Here is an 11,291-nt window from a genome sequence, read left to right as displayed (position 1 = left end):
GTTTTCTAAATCTGTTGTATTTTTTAATCAGTTGATTCATGTTTTTAATCGGTTAAAATTACTTCAACTAAAGTATTCTGACTATAGTAAGTATTTTTAACAAATTGAGGTAGATTTTGTTGTATCTCTTTATAATACATTATGGTCCAAGTTATTTTCAAAAGCTTTCTCGATGAAAGATTTTGTTTTCTAAATCTGCTGTATTTTTTAATCAGTTGATTCATGTTTTTAATCGGTTAAAATTACTTCGACTAAAGTATTCTGACTATAGTAAGTATTTTTAACAGATTGAGTTATCGTATCAACAGGTTGAAAACCTAAAAACATGAGTGGCTAATTCTAGAGGAGGTGATAGAAAACCTTAGAGGAGGCAGTCATCAAGGAGAAATATCTTGGATCTTCTTTTCTTGCTTCCTATGCTTGTAATGGCCATTATAAGTGGCTAATTCTACCCTTTGGGATTAAGAGTAATTTGTTCAAACTCTTATATTTTGAGGTGATATTTAAATATAATATTTTGTTCTTGATTGATAATTGGTACTGTCATTTTATTCGTAATGTTTACCATGATTTTGATCCTTAGATTTGAATGAAAAGTACTTCTAAGTTACTGACCTAAATGATAATGCTTAACATATTTGAATGCTAGGAATAGATTTGAAATGTTAATTTCTATCAACATTAATCATAACGATTTTTATAAATATTCGAGTAATTGATATTTAGGAGACTATTTTAATAGTTGTATATGCGAGAAATCGATATAAATGAATTTTATATGGGCATCAATATCAATCAAAGTATATAATATTAATATGTTCTTCAAAATAAAAAAGAGTGCGAAAGATGAATCTCAATCCCAATTTTCCCAATTGAATCAACAACTCTTTACTTTGCTTTATTTACATTTTTACAATTATACACAACACACATCCTACAAACTTTTACTTATTGTTTTCTATTTAGTGAATCTTATATTTGATAATTTTAATTGTTCCTTGTGAGTTCGATATCCATCCTTAGGGACAAATTATTACTTTTGACACGGTACACTTGCCGTAAAATAACCATCAATAACCATGGTCTTCTTACTGAAGAAGAATTGATCCTAGTCTATTGTATCATAGAACAAATCAAAGTAAATCGGATTTATATCATCAAGGAAGACATATTGAAATTTATCAGGCTAAGTGATTAAAAGTTTCCTTATGTAATTCTTGTTTCTAAATTTCTTTAATTTTTTAAATTAATCTTGATGAAGAATTGACTTAGGTGGTGAAGTCATCTCATGAGATTAATAATGGTTCTCTAGTAAAGATGGGATTTTTAAGGTCAATGGTATATGGGTAAGAAAAGATGATAACAACTTTGTTGGTGTTGCAGTTGGATCGAGTGGATATGTTGATGATGACTGCAACAAGCAAACCTTGGTTGCATATGAACCACATGTCTCTAATTCTTGTCATGAACATTTGGAAGCTATGCGTGTGTCTAGATAAATTTTGTTGTATCTCTTTGCAATACATTATGGACCAAGTTATTTTTAAAATTTATCTCCATGAAAGTTATTTTTTCTAAATCTGTTGTATTTTTATTCATGTTTTTAATCGTTTAAAAATTACTTCTATTAAAGTCTTCTAACTATAGTAATTATTTTTAACAAATTGATTTATCATGTCAACAAGTTAAAAATACTTAATTTTTTAAAGATTTGAGGAAAAAAAATCTATTTTTTCTTTTCTGTTTAATGAAATCAACAAGTTATTTCGATAAAATAATCGATTTAAAAACTTTTGATTTCTTCTGATAAATGAAAACAGATAGTTATTTCAAAAAACCAATTAAATGTTTTTAAACATTTTTATTTACTATAACTAATCAAATTTAATTTGATACAGTTGTTTTCATTTAATGATCAAACTGTATTTGCAATCATTAAAACCTTATAAAAGGAGATAATCTAATCATTTTAAAAAGAGAATTTTTGTAAGAGAGAAAAATATAAAGTTTTGAAATCATTCTTGGAGATTATTTTTTCTTTTTGGATCATTCTTGTGTTGCGAAGAAGGTTTTCAGGGTTTGAATTTTTTTTGTGTGCTTAATCTATAAAATCCCAAGTGTTCTCAAACCTTATTTCTTTCTTTGTATTTTGTTGAAACAGATTCATATAGGGTTTCTGAATTTATGCTGAGTGGTTAAGAGTGTGTGTTCTTGTAGGGTTCAAGATTTATACCCTTGATTGTATCTTCTGTAAACTTTTTGCTTGGTTTTGTATTCTCGGTTGTTTTTTTTGAGGACTGGATGTAGCTCTTGGTATACGAGTGAAACAGTATAAATAATTTGTGCAAATCTTTCTTTCTCTCTCTTTATTGCTTTATCTGTTGTTTTCCAATTTTTTGCCTATATTTCAATCGGTTAAATAAACATAATAACTTGTTTATATTTGGTATACATGCTTGTTTTTGTTTTATAATCGTTTGAACAAAGAAATCAATCTGTTGATTTTATTAATTTTCAATATGACTCAATCTTTTGCAAAAATATTTTGAAAAATAATTCAGCCCTCTTTTGTTTTAGACAAACAAATCTAACATCATGGTGGCCATTACATGCAACAAAAGATGATGGAAAGCAAAAGAAGAATATCCATAGCTATTCTCCTTCACAGTTGCTTCCTAGGGCTTCCTTCCGGTCCCTTTCTCTTTGCCTTATACCCCTTTTTAACCTAATTGGGCTTGGGCAAAGTGACATCTCTATTCATAATATATCTTTTTGCTTCATCCATCCTTAAATTCTTGAAAATAACACATGGGATTAAATATTTCTATTAACCTCACAACTCCAAAATATATTATTGAATTCTAATTTTTCAAATTAGGGTGAGTGATAGCTTAATCAACGATTAAAATCAATAAATTTCCAACATTTTGCATGAAAACATGTATATTGCTTACCATTGTTTTGGTTCTAATTCTTCCCCCTGCCTTGTGACTTCCAACCTCCATTGTGTTGTGTCTTCCAGTTCCCTTGATTAGCTAAAGTATTCAATAAAAGTTTGTTGTTGATCATGATATTTTCAGTCAGTTGTCGTTCTTGTTGAATGACAAGAGAGAAGAAAAATTTTACACTTGGAAACAGTTCCATGAGCTAAATTTGTGTTTTCACAATGACATACATATCATTCAAGCCTTTCAAGAAACATAACACATATTTTAATTCTTTGTGTTTCACAACATTCTTGACCAAGGGACAACTGTATAAAATCTCACACATGCAAACGGTTGGTCTCAAAGATTCAAGTTTTTCCAATTAAGTTTTTAAATTGGTGAAGAACTCGGTAACACTTTGTTCACCCTGTCTTATTAAATGTATTTCTTGCAAAATATCTGAAATCTTGAAGTAATCACCCTTTGAAAATCTCTCACGCAAATCTTCCCATAGTTTTCTAGTGTTTTCTATATACACGATAATTTGAGCTAATTAAGCATTCACAATTCGTGTTATGCATGATATTATAGTCATGTTGCACCTTTTCTAGACTTCATGAAGAGATGAACGAGGTTGAGGAATGGGAAGACTACCACCAACAAACTTTGTGTTTTTTCTTTGAAAGAAGCATGTGTTTCATTGCCCTGCTCCAAGCATGATAGTTCCCGCCATCAAGTTGCAAATTGATCAACACCATTCCTAAAATTTTTCAAAGATATATGTAATAAGACTAGATGGATTTTGAGAAATGTTTGAGTTGATATTGTAACCTCCCTCCATGATGAACAAAGGAAAAAACAAGAAACCAAAAAACGAAACAAGAAACCAACAAACAAAACAAGAATGCAAATACGAGAAGAAAACAAATGGAAAAAAAAAACAAACAGACGAAAGTAGGGTAGGACAGGATTAACCCACTCTAATACCATATTGTATTTTAGGTTTTATGATGTGTGTTGTGCAAATGGAGAGAAAACGAAATTTATACATGCAAATCCATCTATCAAACCACGTGAAAATAAGAAAAAAAAAACGACAAACATGCACCAGAAATATATAAGACATGATGAAAAACAAAAAAAAACAGTAAATAAAACAAATAATTATACATTAATAAAAAAACATTTTAAATATAAAAAAGTTTGGAGAAAAAAAAAAGACAAACATGCACCAGAAATATATAAGACATGATGAAAAACAAAAAAAAAACAGTAAATAAAACAAATAATTGTACATTAATAAAAAAACATTTTAAATATAAAAAAGTTTGGAGATGCAGGGGATCGAACCCTGTGCCTCCTCTCATATGCAAAGCGAACGCTCTACCATTTGAGCTACATCCCCTTATTTATTAATGTCAAACAAGAAATTACTATATTGTTTAAATCTTATTTTAGTAAGTGATAATGCAGTGAAATGAGACATGAGTACGGAACAAGCTGAATGCAAAATTTCAAATTAATTCTTAAACTATCACTTTATTAACTTATTATAATTTTTAATGTTTCCTTTTTATTTACATTGGGTAAGTGGTTGTGTTTCGACTTCAAATTCGATAAATAGTATCGTTAAAATCAATTATCATATTTGAAATATTGTTTATTTTGGAGATCGGTATTCCGTCACAGTTTTGTCTTTAACAAGGTTTTTATGGGTTGGAGAAGAAAAGAGTGTATAAAGTGTCATTGATCTCGACTCCTAAACAATGTGAACTATATTGGTACATGTTGTGTCCTAATTTTATTTTCTACTAATTTCATTCTCAATTAATTAATCAATACACCTGTACCGACCAGTTCTTGGGCGTCGTTGACCATTGGTAATGTTAGCGCCACGTAAGCGGGGTCCCACGAGCAGTGTGGGCCAGTATCTCGCGAAGCACGTGCGCCAAGGAGCCAAAGAGTGGTCAGACATCGGTCGCTAAGATGTACCGACGTGCCACTAGACAATGTGGAGAGATCGGACATCGGAACCCAAACAGTAGAGTTGGGCCACGAAAAGTGGATCCCAGACCACATACCAGTTATCAATAAGGGAGAAGCCTAGGTCACGAGGGACCATGCGTGTAGAGTGGATGACGCGTTTAGGCGTAACACAAGTACAGATTCACTGGAAAGATATGACCTGTGAAGGTCGCGTTCCAGGGACGAGTTGCATGCATGGCATGTGAACAGCTAGGGCACTCCCCGAGGCAGGTGACCCCAGAGATCAGGTGCACAAGGAGGCACCCAGGTGGTCACCCCGCCAGAGGTTGCACTCCAGTTAGGGAACCCACGCGCTAGGTTATCCTAAGAGTAAGGTAACAATAGTGATGGATTCGCCCCATCAGAAAGGCCCATTTCGGGTAAAGAGGTAAACCCTAGTTTCAACCTATATAAAGGGTGCTAAGAACCCTAGCAAGGTACACAGTTTCTAAGACTGAAACTACTTTATACACTTATTATTTCTTTGCCCTAATACTGACTTGAGCGTCAGACGAATTGCAAACTGCCGTTAGGGCACCCCTTTGTCTTTACAAGTGAGAGGTTTCTTGATGAAGAAGGCACAACCAACTGTTGGAGTCAACCGGCAAAACGAGTCAACCGGCGAAAACAACGCCCATGAAATATCGGTCTCTTCTGTCTCTTTAACAAAAATTTCATGTGCACACATCTAAAAGCCTCAAACGGTTGTTGAGTGCCAACATGATCATATGAAGAACCATTATATCAATATTTTATCACTTTACAATAATATAACAATCTCTATACTAATAATGTATCAAATAATAAAATACTAAAAAATGGCATGAAAAATTCTGTAATTGGAATCTTAAAGTTGTGAATCTTAAAATAACGTCTTACCGAATTAAAGTAGTGAATTTTGGAAATTAAATAAATAACGCAGGAGTGATCTAAGAAATCACATCTAAGTAGCTTCCGAATTCTGCATTATTAAGTTTTGTAATTGGAAATATGTTTCTCTTTCTTAACAAGAGACGATTCTTCACAAGATGTCCATGATATATTAACACATAAACAGTGAAAATATACATCTTATATAATAATAAATTAATATTCTAATACTTTTTATTTTATTTTTTAATTTAAAATATTATTATATTATTATAAAGAGATGTGAAGTGTATTCTAGTTACTATTTGTGCCGTTAAGAAAAAGTTTTCCCCTTCGTATCCATGTCCTATTATCTTCCCTTTAACTTTTTGTTTTTGTACATTTTCTGGTTCTTATTTCTCAACTAAGTCATTTCTTATTGGTTCTTATTTCTCAACTAAGTCATTTCTTATCGCTATTTCTATTGCATGCCAACAAAGTCTCAGCACCCAAACACCAACGCCAAAAAATAATAATATTGAGAATTATAATATGATTATATAAAAAATGTGAGTTGTCAATGTATCATTATCCTTAAAAATCCTTCCATTCTCCACACACCACCACACACTTTCTTTTATCTTCCCACTTTCTTTTCGTTCACACTTTTACTCAGCATGGCCTTCACCTCTCTCGTTCTCATGCTCCAATAAAGTGGCCGATACACGATCCTTATCCGTCTCTTGAGTGACTCACAACAACTAACCCAAATCAAGAATCAACTCAATTCAAACTCCCAAGGGTTCATCCTTCTCACACCCACCGACAATGCTTTCCAGAATCTCAAATATGGGGCTCTCAACCATCTTAGTGATGAGCAGAAAGTGCAGTTCATTCTTTATCATGTCACTCCCAAGTGCAGTTCAACCCCGTCAGAATGCAAGCCTCAAACAGTGATGTTGGAGATCCCTCCTTAATTTAATGGGAGATCATGACCAATGAACATTGGTAACACTGTTATGGGGAGTTGAATTATACCCTCAATTAAGTCAGAAAGGGGAGAATTGTTAGAGATCCCTCCTTAATTTAATAGGAGATTATGACCAACTAATATTGGTAACACTATTTTGGGGAAGCTGAATTATTGATACCCTTCAATTAAGTCCATTAAGGGGGGGAGAATTGTTGGGAATCTCTTTGTTCTCGCTGGCTCGAGGTCAGTCGGAGTCTGGATGAGCTCCTCATGATCTCCCTCCAAGCTGGTCTGACTTAACCTTCGGGGAACAAAGAGGGGGCTCCTCCTGTGATTACACACCAACGCTCAAGTCAGTAAGAGTACAAAATATGATGTATGTAGTGAATGCAGTGCAAAGATGTGAGTTGAGATACTCCTTCTGGGTGGTTGTCTATTTATAAGCCTTCGTGAACTTGCTTGGATATTTTACTCTGATTCCTTCAGGCATCAATGTGTCATATTATGATAACTTTTCATAAAATCTAAATATCATGTAATATAATCAGAGCATTTATGTAATATAATAAAACATATTAGGCAAATAAATTAGGGCATAGGAAATATTTATAGCGTAATCAGGAATATTGCGTCAACATTTATAATGTAATCAGGAATATTGCATTTAGCATTTATAGTGTGATCTGGATGAACTCTGATGAGCCTCTCGTTTGAGGTAGTTCTTCTTAATTCCTAGTCATTTATTTATTGGGATGTAAACCCTCCTTAATTTAATGGGAGATTATGACCAATTAATATTGGTAATCGATTCATTTAACATATTCAATGATGGCCATTAAAAAGATTTTTTAGAAATTGTAACTATCTTTTGAAAATGTAATGAGCATTAATATCTTTATGAAGAAGCCTTCATCTTATCCTCTATATAAAGGAACATCTGAGAAAGAGAATGATGAAGTAATGAAACAAGTGAGAAGAGCAACATAGAGAGAAAAGGGAGAGAATATATCCACCATAATGGTGAGATTAGAAATCCTAGAAAGACTTTGTAATCTCACTTTCATAGTGGTTTTTACCATAATGGTGATATTAAAGATCCTAATGAGATGCTAGAGAGACTTTGTTTTCTATCCTGATTGGATGAGATTGAGTTATATAGTATAAAATGCTAACTAGTAAAAACAAAACAAACTAAGTGAAATCTTTTGTTTCGTAACGTTTTTCGTTTTTACAATTATAGGTATATATATCCTTTCAAGACTATTTTAAGGAATGTGTTTTAATTAAAAAAATAATATATTATTTTATTAAAAGTTATAAGAATGTATCTAGGCAACACATTTTCTTATAATTTTTACATTAATTTTGAATAATTTAATCACTATTTTGAATAATTTTAAATTACCAATGGTTTTAGTAACAAAAATGATACTTTTGACTATACAACTCTAGTTTTAAAAAAAATAGAATAAAAAATAAATTTATAATAATATTAAGAGTTATATGATAAATATAGGAAAAAAAAGTGAATTGTCAATGGAAGGTAATATGACATGGCTTCTTGCTATGTTTTGCTTTGCACATCAACGTAGCACTGGGAAATATAAGTTGCAAAAAATTATTTCTTTTTCATTGGGCTTATGGCTATTCGTGGATCTGTGGTCAGCTGTATAAGAAATTTTTTTATTTAAAAATTAAAATTTTATTAATTATAAAAAAAAATTATTTCTACTGAAAAATTAAAATTTTACTCATATTTCAATTAAAATAAAAGTATAAGTATGAAAATTGTTAAAAGGCTTGATTAAAAATAATTAAAGTTTTGATTTGCATCTATTTTTCCTATACATGTATCTAAATATATAAGAATATCATACTAAAAAATATCATCTCATCCAAATATTATTAAAAAAACATTAATTGATTACGACCAATTAGTTTAACAAACACATAGAGTTTCTTATAAGATACTATTTTTAGATTAATAATAATAATAATTTACATAATAAACATAGCCATTGATTTTTTTACGCAATATTTTTTAAAATGCTTTTATATTTAAAAAATTTGAATTATAGTGTGCGATCTTATACATGGGTTGGATCACTCTAAAGTGATTCTTATTTATTTTTTTTATTTTTTTATTGTTGATAAAAAAAAATTAACTCCATTATATATGATTAATTTGATTTTTTATTAAAAAATTAAAAAAAATCAAATTAAACCTACTCTTGAACATTCATATAAGAATATTTGTTTTGATATAGAGAGCATTGTGAATAATCAATTACAGAAAATATTAATAAATTATCATACTACAAAAATAATCATACCCCATTAAGGAGTTAGTTTTTTTATTAGTCATAAAAAATAAATAATAAGAATCACTTTAGGATGATCCAACCCATTATAAATTGCACATAAACGAATAATTAGTCTGAATAATCAAATTAATCTAAATTACACTTGAAGATGATCAACCCATGTACAAATTGCACATAACCTATTGTAACTGTAACTAAATGTTTTATTGTAACTGTAACGTACTGTAACAAAGTAATATTCTCACCTGAGATTTGTTTCATTATGTTTGACCATTGACATGAAACAACTATCAACAGGTTGTAAAATGAATTCATATTAGTTTATTTTACTATTCTAGACATGCTATTTCTACTTCAATCTAGACGCATGGATGTTGTTTGCAAGATTCGTTTTTGGTGCATTAAGTTAAGTTACCTTGCCAAGTTCAAATTATAAGATTTAATAATAATATGGATCTGTTGGTATGTTGTTTCTTTCATCTAGTTGAATAAATTCTAAACTAGTGGCCTAGCATTGGGACCTGTAGAGAAAAATGATAGTGTCATCCGTGATGGAATCACTGCATGTGTTGAGCAGATAAACACAAACACATACATGTAATACATAGCGTGCCTTATCATTACATAGAGATGGGTTCAGCCCATATATAGAATACATCTAACACTCTGTATACAACATATAACTCATGCTCGGAAGATTGTTAGATATATAATCAATTCTAGGACCCACAATTGATTTTTGGAATGTTTCCAAATAAAATCCTTTTTTAATTAAGTGACAAGACAATCAATTTCAATGATTCTGTCCTGGAATACTGGATTTGAAACAATATGAAGGACAACTTGGTTATCACAAATGAGAGCCATCTGTGTAAGGTGACACACTGATGATAAACATCTATCTCATTACTACTGCAATTGAAGCTAAACAGAGCAAGACAAGAAAAGTGCAGTAATAAGAGCTCAGGTGATGATAAGTTATTAATGCTTCTTAGATACAAAAGTTATTGTTTTGGTACTTAGAAGAAGTTGCTGCAATCTTTTATATTTCTAATGCAAGGTAATACCCCCAAGGGCTAAACCAATGTTATTTTTTTTTTATCAGCAATAAATATAAATTAAATTAAGAGAAATTTTCAGGGTATCAGGACCCATTTACAAAAATCAGTCCTTCATATGATTTAAAACAAGATAACCATTAGATGACTTATCTACATCATTACACACCCCAAAAAAGATTACCCTACACTACAACAGCACTTTGGCAGCACCTGCATCCAATATATATTATGAAAAATGTGTTATTTTGTGGGTGCCGGATTAGGACTTTGGTATCAAATTATCGGACACTTCTGCTTCGTAAGTTCTCCCTTACCTTTGTTACGAACAATTTAATGAACAAGTCAATCTATAAAATGAGAAGATTAAAGTGAGAATGGTCAATGTTTTGATAATTGTTTTCTTTTTATTAATTAATTGAGCTATAGTCATTTGAATCATGACAAGTCATTTGAAACATGTGGATTGCTAAGTGTGAGCCCTGATTTTGATGATTTTTTTTTATGATTTGAAGATGTGATATGGTTAGGAGGAGAGGACCATATACGAATGCCTTTTCCTTTTAAACTTCTCCTCTGAATCTCAGTCACACTTCAACCTATCATTTTTTTAAATTATGTATTGTATATAAATATTATTTGCAATATATTCAAAAACGTCTAGGCATATTAGTTGAAGAAATAAAATAATACTTTTATTAATTTCACTAATGAAATTCAATTTTTAAAGAAATATATCTTTTCTACTTGTGGAAATAAGTAAAAAATATCTTTAGAAATCAATGGGAAATTAAAAAAAATCTAAAGGAACAATTATTCATCCACATTTGAATAAAAATATAAGCTACTAAAACTTAGATCAATTTCCTTACACCTTTGCCATCAGGTTCTCTGATTATTGTCCTACTTAAAATATCCTATATGTTGTGTGTGGATGTGCTACGCATGACTAGACAATTATCAAGCAATTGAGACTTAAATGGATGTGATGGGACAATCGGTTGTCAGATGAATTATTCTTCTTCCTAAGAGGAGGTTTAAGTTTAGATTTTAAATTAATATGGTATGTTTCTAGTGGTCTTGTTTCTTAATTTCTTTTCCCTCAATTGTTCAGGATCTTGTTTGGTGTGCTCTC

The sequence above is a fragment of the Phaseolus vulgaris genome, chromosome 5 (assembly GCF_051622355.1).
Source record: "Phaseolus vulgaris cultivar YP4 chromosome 5, ASM5162235v1, whole genome shotgun sequence".
Taxonomy (NCBI): domain Eukaryota; kingdom Viridiplantae; phylum Streptophyta; class Magnoliopsida; order Fabales; family Fabaceae; genus Phaseolus; species Phaseolus vulgaris.
This window is presented reverse-complemented; position numbering follows the sequence as displayed.